This window comes from Chiloscyllium plagiosum, chromosome 6 (assembly GCF_004010195.1).
Source record: "Chiloscyllium plagiosum isolate BGI_BamShark_2017 chromosome 6, ASM401019v2, whole genome shotgun sequence".
Lineage (NCBI taxonomy): Eukaryota > Metazoa > Chordata > Chondrichthyes > Orectolobiformes > Hemiscylliidae > Chiloscyllium > Chiloscyllium plagiosum.
The window spans coordinates 87,948,466-87,958,937 of record NC_057715.1 but is presented as its reverse complement, the minus strand read 5'-3'; positions in this window follow the sequence as shown (position 1 = coordinate 87,958,937).

The window sequence follows — 10,472 nt, the reverse complement described above, 5'->3', positions numbered from 1 at the left end:
CTGTCCACTACACCTCCAATTTTGGTGTCATCTGCAAACTTACTAACTGTACCTCTTACGCTCGAATCCAAATCATTTATGTAAATGACAAAAAGTAGAGGGCCTGGCACCGATCCTTGTGGCACTCCACTGGTCACAGGCCTCCAGTCTGAAAAACAACCCTCCACCACCACCCTCTATCTTCTATCTTTGAGCCAGTTCTGTATCCAAATTTCTTACAATAAGACTGGTCCTGTGTTGACAAAACCATTAGATTTAAATTTATTAAGTTTTTGGAGTCTAGTTGCCTCATTTAAATTGATTGGCTAAATTCAAAACCTGTTGTCTTGATTAAAAACTGCTGCTTGGCCTGCTAACTATGGGCCTTTTGCTTCAAATGTTTCAGTTCATGTGCTCTCTGCTCCTGCAAACCTTAAAGCTGCTCACAGACATGCTTATTAATTGTAAGCACCAAAAAAAGTCTTTTAAAGGGATCACTCAATACTTCCCCACATTATAATTTTACAAACACTAAATTCTAACTTCGGGTTTTCCAACCTCCAAATATGCTATCCATCTTCATAACAATACCTTACTTCCTTTCTCACTCACCTCTCACCCTGGAGTCTGAGGACTGCATTGCAGAACACTTACGTTCCGAGTGAAAAAAATGACCCCAAGCTTCCAGTTGCCTGCCACTTCAACAAACTGCCATTTTCCCTGACAAGCATTTTCTGGCTTGGATCTGCTGCAATGCTCTAGTGAGTCTCAGTAGAAGCTAGAAGAACAGCATCCCATTTTCTACTTGTAACCTTGTAGCCTTTAGGACTAAATGTCAAGTTCAACAGTGCTAGTGCCTGAACACTACCTTCTATGACCATTACCCACCTGACACCCCATGCCGTTGTGACTTAGACTGCTTTCAGCACAACCAACCCAATTCCAATACTTATGGTTCCCATTATCAGTCTTTTTCCCTATCATCTATTCTTTTGTCTATTTAACTTTCCCTCTCTCCAATCTTCTCCACCTACATGCTCACTCTTTTTCCCTACCACCCCCTGTCATCAGCATACATACCACCTTTTACTAGCTACTATCAGTTCAGAAGAATGATCACTGGACTCAAGATGTTAACTCTGCTTTCAATCCACAGGTACTGCCAGACCTTTCAGCAAAGGGGAACAACTGTATCTCCAGCAATTTCTATTTTTGTCTCATTCTGGACACTTCACTTATTACAGTAAATCTTAATTAAAGCAACTCTTTCCTCTCTGGCACAAATTCCCACTTTGACCCAAATTTCCAAACACTCACTCTGTCTCACTTAAGCAGTCTCCTTCACTTTGCCCATGCAGCCTACTCTCTCAAAGATGTCTTGCCTTAGTTGTGCAATGTGGGCCACAGGTGACTCTTTAAAGGTCACCTGTGATCATATCTGCTTCACAAAGATTTCTAGCTGCAAGCTGCAAGGACGAGTAACATGGGTAACATTGCCTGTGCGCAACATATAAACCCCACATACTAGTACACCGCATGTATTTCACATGCACAATGATCTACTTTCAAATTATGTGAACCAGCGCTCTGTGGGTACACGATAGATTCAGTTATCCCTTGAAGAGCCTCCTATTGTGCAGAACACCTATGTTCTGCCTGCAGAAATGAATCTGAGCTTCCAGTTGTCTGCCGCTTCAGTACAGCACTGTGTTCCCTGACCAACATCTGTCTCTCGCTTGCTACAGTGCTCCAGCGAAGCTAGAAGATCAGCTCCTCATTTTTGCATGGGAACCCTGTAGCCTTCTGGACTGAATTTCAAGTCGAACAACTTTAGAGCTTGAGCACCTTTTCCCATATCCTTACCCCAACCCCTGCAGGTCAGCCCTTGTCATTACATGGGCTGCTATCACAAACAGCTCACTTTCAGCCATTAAAGATTCCTATGAGCAGCTATTTATTCTTCCAGGCTGATCTTTATCCAACCTTTTGTCTTGGCAACTGTTTTTCACTCTCCCTGGGCTCCCTCTTCATGTATCATTTACTTCTTCTCCCTTCCCCTCAGCCCATGCTTAGCATATATGTCAACCTTTTCTTAGCTACAATCAGTTCTGAAGAAGGGTCACTGCACCGAAAACATCAACTTTGCTTTCTCTCTACAGATGCTGCCAGACAAGCTGAGATTTTCCAGCAATTCCTGTTTTTATTTCTCATTTCCAGAATCCACAGTTCTTTGGTTTAGTTTTATGTTCTACCTAGATAACTCTTGTCTCCTGGTATACCAAGCCTCAAAGACATTTGTATACGCTGAGGAACCAAAGAACATGCAACGCTTTGGTAAATGTGTTTCAGTAACTTCCCTGAAACCTTGCACAAATCTGTAGGAAAAGCTTATAGTGTTCCTAACTGACCAGAATGTTCAGGAAATGGATCCCACTGCTATTCACAAAGGCTGCACAGAGCTTTAATGGTGACATGAATGCAGCCATGCCCCTGAACTTGAGGAATGCAAACATGCCCCTGAAACCAACTGCCTTTGGCTGACTAGTCTGAGTGGTTGTGAACTTGATGAATTAGCTAAGCCAACTGTACGTTGCATATGCAGTAATGGGTCATGGAATGAAAAGTGCTACATATATCTCCAGATGAACTCTTGAAGAAATGACAAGCAGAAATATTGAGTGTCACGTGCTAACTCCACATCACTTCAATTCATAGTCATGTCCTTTTTAGTGAAACCTAGCTGTATTTTTCATTATTGAAGGCTTACGATCTTAAACTATATTGTTGGTAACTTCTGATAAGCTATTAATTTTTGTAAAAATTCCGCAGATTATGCATTTGGCCTCATATAACTAGCTGTTTCGCATAGTGAAAATGCTTGCTGTGAAAAATGAGATCACTCTTCCAATCTGTTTGAGAAAACCAGGACTGCACGTGGGAATTTAGTGAAAGCAATATAGTTTGCTCTTTAAAAAAAATTTAAGTGACCTAAAACGAATTTGCGCTTCCAGCTGTGCTTCAGGGAAGCTTTGGTTCGTATATGGTTACTTGATTGATAGAGTCTTCAAAATTGTGTGAATATAACAATGTCTGGTTTAAAGAAAACCCATCTAGAATGCTGCTGCTTATAGTTGACAATAAACAATGCACTAAAATCGATACATTCTCATCCCAGAATACTAACTTAGGCCCAGATAGCACATTCAATTTTCAATGGTCAGTCTGTGGAATATTCACTGATCTAAGATTATATCTTTGACAATAACTCTGCCAGGTGTTTTGTTCATTCCATGGTGACATCACTTTTCTGCAGGCAGTACTTTGTTGTCATCAAACAGGCCAGTAGAGATGTGAAAGGTTGCTTAATTTACTATTGTTGCCATTAGTTATTCAAGGTATTAATGGCAATGAATTGCCATATGTACAAAGGTATGCAACTTTTCAATCAATTTCTAGTTGCCTCATGGAAATCTCATTTTAATATTGTTGAACAGGGAGGTGCGTCATATCATGTTAATTCAGAGAAAGGCTGAGATATTTCAGTGATTGCATGTATTGTAACATTGCAGACTGGGGTTTTGTGTTGGGGCCATGTAGAATTCTCAACACAACTGTCTGAGGGAATAGCCTGGGAAATCTAAGCTTACGACATTCGATTCCCTGTGTTTGGTAATCAGAGAATTTTGAATTTTCTTAGAATCACAGAGTACAGAAGAAGCCTTTCGGCCCATTGAGTCTACATCAACAAAAATTACTCTAAATCTACATTTGTCCCATTTTCCTGCATTTGCCTCATAACCTTGAATGTTATAAGATTTCAAGTGCTCATCAAAGTTTGATGTGAGGTTTCTCACCTCACCTACCTTCCCAGGCAGCATATTCCAGATTCCCACCACCCTTGGGGGCTGAAAACATTTTTCTTCCAATCCTGTCTGAACATCCTGCTTTTCATCTGAAATTATTTCCCCCTTGTTATTGACCTTTCAGCAAAGGGGAACAGCTGTTTTCGATTCACCTTGTCAATACCTCTCAACTTTATACTCTGCAATCAGTTCCCACATCAGCCTTCTCTGCTTGAAAGGAAATGACCTGAGCCGAACTAGCCTCTGACTCACTTAAGCTCAACGGTTATTCAGAAATAATTAGTGGATTAACAATCCATCCTTACTCCTGAATTAGTATTAAACTGAACTTCTAACTTACCAGTGACCCTCCCTGCATGCTTCCAATCACAACCTCAACCCCAGATATGTTCCCAGCCCTGAAACTCCATCCCCATAGGCTGGATGCTCTTCTGAGTACAAATGACCCCCAAACTTCCCACCCTCCTCCCAAACTGATAATCTGCCCGATTGACCCGACCAGACCTTGACACCCCAAAAGTGACCCAACCTGATTTGACACCCTTCCCCCCATCACACCAAAATCTGGCCCAATGAGTCTCCACCAACCCTCCAAAGAGCATCCCATCCAGACCCATTCCCCAACCAATACTTGTAATCCCACATTTACTGTGACTAATCCACTTAACCTACACATCTTTGGACTGTGGGAAGAAACCGAGAATGTGACAGAAACTCATGCAACATGGTGAGAATGTGCACACTCCACACAAATTGAAATGTAACTCAAGTCCCTGGCACTGTGAGGCAACTGTGCTGACAGTTGTGCTGCCGACCAGACCATACATACTTCCAAAATCTCAGCTGTCAGCCCTTAATCTTTCACTTGCTTGAGTTTTTCTGCAGCTACTGAATGGCTCTGCCATACACATGCCTCAATATTTAGTGCTCTGTCCAGTTCTAAATAAGAACATCATTATTCTTCACCTGGTCCATTCCCTTAATATGGCCTCATACTTTTTTAAGTCCAATGGATGCAGACTTGACAATGTAGGGTCAAATGGCTTAATTATCCACTATCAGATCTGGCTCAACCACGCAAAGCATCACCTAGGTCCTTCTGTCAGGTTCTAAAATTATCTGTAATGCAACAATTGCCTAAGAACACAACTATCATAACTGATCGGATTATGGCCTCAACTTAATTCTCCTGCCTGCATCCATAACCCTTGACTCCCTTATTCATCAAAACTCTTGCTAACTCAGCCTTGAATATGATCAATGACTCAGCCTATCCTGCTCTGAGAGCAGAGAATTCCAAAGACTAATGACTCAGAGAGAATAAAATGTCACCCCCTTCAGTCTTAAGTAGAAGGTCTCTAATATTTTAACCATGCCCCCTTGTTCCAGATAGTACGTGAGTGAAAACATCTCTCAGCATATAACCAGTTAAACTATTTACAATCTATATCAATGGTTTAGATCAAAGGAATAAGTAATTAAATCTGCTGAAGGCTGTGTGTGAGTATATGTTTGAAGTGATGCAGTTTGGAAGAAGAAACAAGCCAAGGGGCTACTCAAGGAATGGCAGGATGCAAGGAAACTCAGAGAACAGAAGGTGCTTGTCTGCTGATCCCTGAAGGCAGCAGGGCAGGCTAATAGGGTGGTTAGGAAGGCATATGGGTCACTTGCCTTTCTCAATTGTAGCTTGATTATAACATCAGGGAGGTTATGTCAGACCTGTACAAAACTTTGGTTCAGCTACAGCTGGAAATGCTATGTGCAGTTCTGGTTGCCATCTATAGGAAAGATGTGATTGCACTGGAGGAGTTACACAGAAGATTTACTAGGATGTCTCCTGGGTTGGAGCATTTTAGCTATGAAGAAAGGTTGGATAAGCTTTGTTTGTTTATGTTAGATCAGAGAAAGCTGAGGGGTATGCTGATTGAGATATACAAGATTATGAGGGACATGGACAGAGTGCATAAGAAGCAGTTGAAAGATGAATAATGAGGGAGCATAATTTTAAGATAAAGGACAGATTTGAGGAAAACATTTTTCATTCGGAGGGTGGTGAGAATCTGAAATGTACTCCCTGGTAGGGCAGTAGATGTGGGAAACCTCACACATTTAAAAGGTACATGGCTGAGCACTTAGTATGTCATAACATTCAAGGCGATGGCCCAAGCGCTGGGAAGATGGATTGTTATAGGTTGGCACAGATTCGATGGGCCAAATTGCCTCTCCCATACTGTATGTCTCTACAACTATATGACCGTACCACCAACATAGCTAGGAAGGTAAGTTGTCAGGAGGAAGTGGAGAGTTCACAAAGGGATGGAGATGTTTAGCAAAAGGAGTTTAATGTAGGAAATTGTGATCCTGTCCACTTGCAGTAAGAGTAAACAAGTATATTATTTAAACATAATAGAAAATAAATATAATATTGAAGTGGAGAGATATTGCACAACTTGTGGTAAAGAGGGATCTGAGTGTCTTGGTACATATATCGCAAAAGGTTAGCCTCTATGTACAGCAAGACATAGTTGGTAAGTCCATGGTTGACATCAACACTGGTGGTATAATGGACAGGGAAGAAAGTTATCCTAGATTACAAAGGAATCATGATCAATTGGGCTAATAAGCTGAGGATTGGCAGATGGAGTTTAATTAGGATAAATGCAAAAAATTGTATTTTGGCAAAACAAACAAGGGCAAGATTATACAATTAATGGTAGGGCCTTGGACGGTGTTGTCAGAGAGACTTAGGGGTTCAGAAACATAATTCTTTGAAAATTGTGTCACAGGTAAACAATGGTTAAGAAGGCATTTAGCACCCTTGTTTTCATTGCTCACACCATTGAGTGCAGGAGTTGAGAGGTTGTAAAGGATGTTTGTGAGGTCACTTTTGGAGTACTATGTTCAGTTCTAGTCGTCCTGCTACAGGAAAGATGTTATTAAATTGGCGAAGTTTCAGAAAAGATTTATAAGGATGTTGCCATGACTGGAGGGTTTGAGTTAAAAAGAGAGGCTGGATAGGCTGGGACTTCTTTCACTAAAGCATTGCAGTATGACCAGTTACTTCATAGACAATTATAAAATCATAAGGGACATTGACAAGGTGAATGTCAAAGATCTTTTTCGTAGACTAGGGGAGCATATTTTGAAGGTGAAAGGAAAAAGATTTAAAAGGGACCAAAGGGGCAACTTTTCATACAAAACGTGGTTCATATGTGGAATGAATTGCCAGATGAAGTGGTCGATGCAGATACTGTTCTAACATTTTAAGAATTGGACAGGTACATGAATAGGAAAGGGTTAGAGGGATATAGCTCAAATACAGGTAAGTAGGACAATTTAGGTAAGTTTGGGCAATTTGGTTGTCATGGGCAAGTGGACCAAAGGATTAATTTCTGTTCTGTATGACTCTATTACTTTACGACTAAAATAAATGGAATTTACCTCGTGCATTCATTGCACGAGGCATGGAATATAAACGTTGGTGTGTTTTGCCACAGTTGTACAGGGCCTTGTTGAAACCAAATTTGGACTATTATACACAGCTTTGGTCTCTTTGAAAAAGGTATAAATTGAAGGTCTTATCATATGAAGAAAAAAATGATCAAGGTGGACTGATCCCAATGGATTTTTGAAGAATGGAGTGATTTTATTGGATAACATAAAATACTGAGGAAAGTTGGCAAACTGGATACTAGGAATATGTTTTGTCCTGCAGATAACTTGGGAAATAGATGACACAGTTTAAGCATAAGTGGTCTCTATCTTAAGACAGAGATGAGGATTTCTTTTCTCTCAGATGGTTTGAGAATGAGGAAATTTCTTCACCAGAAAACAGTGTAGACTGAATTATTCAAGGCAAATGAGTTCTACAGGACCGACAAAAATTAGATTTGAGACCACAGCCATGATATTGTTGAATGGAAGAGTGGAATGCGAAAGGTGTATTTCTGCTCCTCATACCTATGCTGTTACACAAATGTGGTTTCACTAAATCTTTGTATAACGTATCTCTGTTCATTTGATTAACGTATATTTGATTCTCCATGCTTCCTGTGGATTCCTCTCATGACCATAAAGTACCTTAAGCTCATTTCTCCATTTTCTGCAACTTTACCTTCAACAACACATGCACAAGAACTCTTATTCTCCTTTCTCAATAAGGCTGGGACTGTCTGATCAGCTTCATTCCAAATATTCTTCCTTTTCACTCGTCCACTGGGCCAAACTTATATGTTTCTCACTGTCCTAGCCTTGAACATGCCTTCCTTGAGCTAATCTTCTATTATCATCATATTCTCTTCAAGTTCAACTTGTCTATGCTCCTACAATCCTATTCTCATGAAACTGTTAACCATTGAACTTTCCCTCCTTGTCCCTATATTAGCTAATGTTGCTAATAGTTCCTCCTATTCAGATGGTGTTGTTAGATTCCTTCTAATCATTCACTATCACTTACTTAATCAGAAAACAGCACATAAAACACTCTTGTAAAACTACTGTCCCATCTCCAAAATGTTTGAATTGGTAGTTTGCAAGTCCATGTGCATTTTGGCAGAATGCCATGTCTGAAATTCTTCAATCAAATTTCTACCCTGCCTCAGAACCAAAACAACTCTTTTCAAAGACACAAGTGAAGTCTTATATGTCTGCGACAAAGATAAACTATCAATTTTTGTCATTCTTGCCTTCTCTGCATCTTTTGACTCATCAATAGCTTCTAGGTGCCTCTCCACAGTCATCCAGCTAAGTGGGTCTGCTCTGACATAGAGTTATTATTATCTAGCAAATAGTAAGGAAATTATCAATGACTTATTTTCTCATTCCATGCACCCATTGTATGACCTCTGGTGTTCACCAAGAATCTGTCTTTGTTATTTCTATTTAGAAATAGAAACATAGGATATAGAAGCAAGACTAGGCCATCTGGGTCTTTGAGCCTGCTTCACCATTCAACATGATTGGCTAGTCATCCAACTCATTACTCTGTTGTCACTTTCTCCCCATGTCCTTTGGCTCGTTTTGTCTTAAGAATTATATTTATGCCTTTTTTGAAAGTCTTCACTGTTTTGGCATCAACAGTTTCCTGTGTCAGAGAATTCCACAGGCTCACCACTCACTGGGTGAACAGATTCCTCTTCACTTCTGTCCTAAAAGACTTACCCTTTATCCTTAGAATATGACACTTGGTTCTGGACTTCCTGGTCAACGAGTACATAATTCCTGTAACAATCCTGTCAAATTCTGTTCAAATTTTTAGGTTTCTATAAGATATCCCTCATTCTTCTAAACTCTGGTGAATATAGTCCAACTTGATCTACCTCTCCTTTTGTCAATCCTGCTGTTCCAAGAATCAGTTGGTAAGCCTTCTTTGCACTCCCTCAGTAGCCAGAACATCCTTTCTCAGATAAGGAGATCAAAACTGCACACAATACTTCAGGTATGGCATTACCAATGCCCTGTATCAGCTGCGGCAAGTCATCCCTTTTCCTGTACTCAATCCTCTCACTATGAATTCCTCACATAACATTCGCTCATTGGCATCATCACCCAAAATCACAGTTCTTGCTATCACATGTATGTTGACAACACCCAGCTTTACCTCACCACCACCTCTGTCAACTTCTCTACTGTTGTTAAATTAGTAAACTGCTTCTCAAGCATTGGAGTACTGGACCAGCAGAAATTCTCTCCAATTAGATGTGAGGAAGACTGATGGCATTGTTTTTGTTCTCTCAAAACTCCAGTGGTGAGTAACTCTCCACAGGACTCCTAGACCTGTACCTATTCTTGTAGCCATGGTATTTCTTTGGTTCGTCCAGTTCAGTTTCTAATCAATCGCCACTGGAATTAAATTGATAAGTAGATTCTCTCTTGGTGGAGATGGTCATGGCCTGGCAAATACGTTGCACAAATGTTATTTACCACATAACCTATGTCTTTATGTTGTCTGGCCTTTGTTACTCATGAACATGAATTGTTTAGTTTGCATTTTTTTCCAGTTATCACAATAGCTATCCCACACAAGACTATGGATGAAATCATCAATATGGAGTCAGGATTCAGTCTCCGTTAGGTCTGTGTAGTGGTCACTTCAACCAATACTGTCATAGACTATACATTGGTGAAGACAAAATAAAGTAGATTTTTCCCTCTTGTTGATTCTTAGTTAAAAAGAAAAATGAGGGATACAGCAGGTTTTGGAAACTGAAGACAGTCATAGCCCTCAAAGAATACAAAGATAGCAGGAAGGAACTCAAACAACGAATTAGGAGAGCTAAAAGGGGCCATGAAATATGCTTAGTAAACAGGATTAAGGAAAATGCCAAAGTGTTTGAGACATATATAAGGAGCAAGAGGAAAGCTAGGGAAAGAGTAGTTTCACTCAAGGACAAAGGAGGGAATTTATGCGTGGAGCCAGAGGAAGTGGGTGAGATTCTTAAAGAATACTTTGCAGCAGTATTCACAAATGAGAAGGACATGGTGGATGGTGAGTCTCAGGAGGAGTCTCAGCAAGTGTTGGCTATTTTGAAAAGCATTAAGTTAGACAAGTCTACAGGACCTGATGGAATCTATCCTAGAATGCTAAGGGAGGCAGATGAGGAAATTGCTGGGGCCTGGTACAAAACTGTT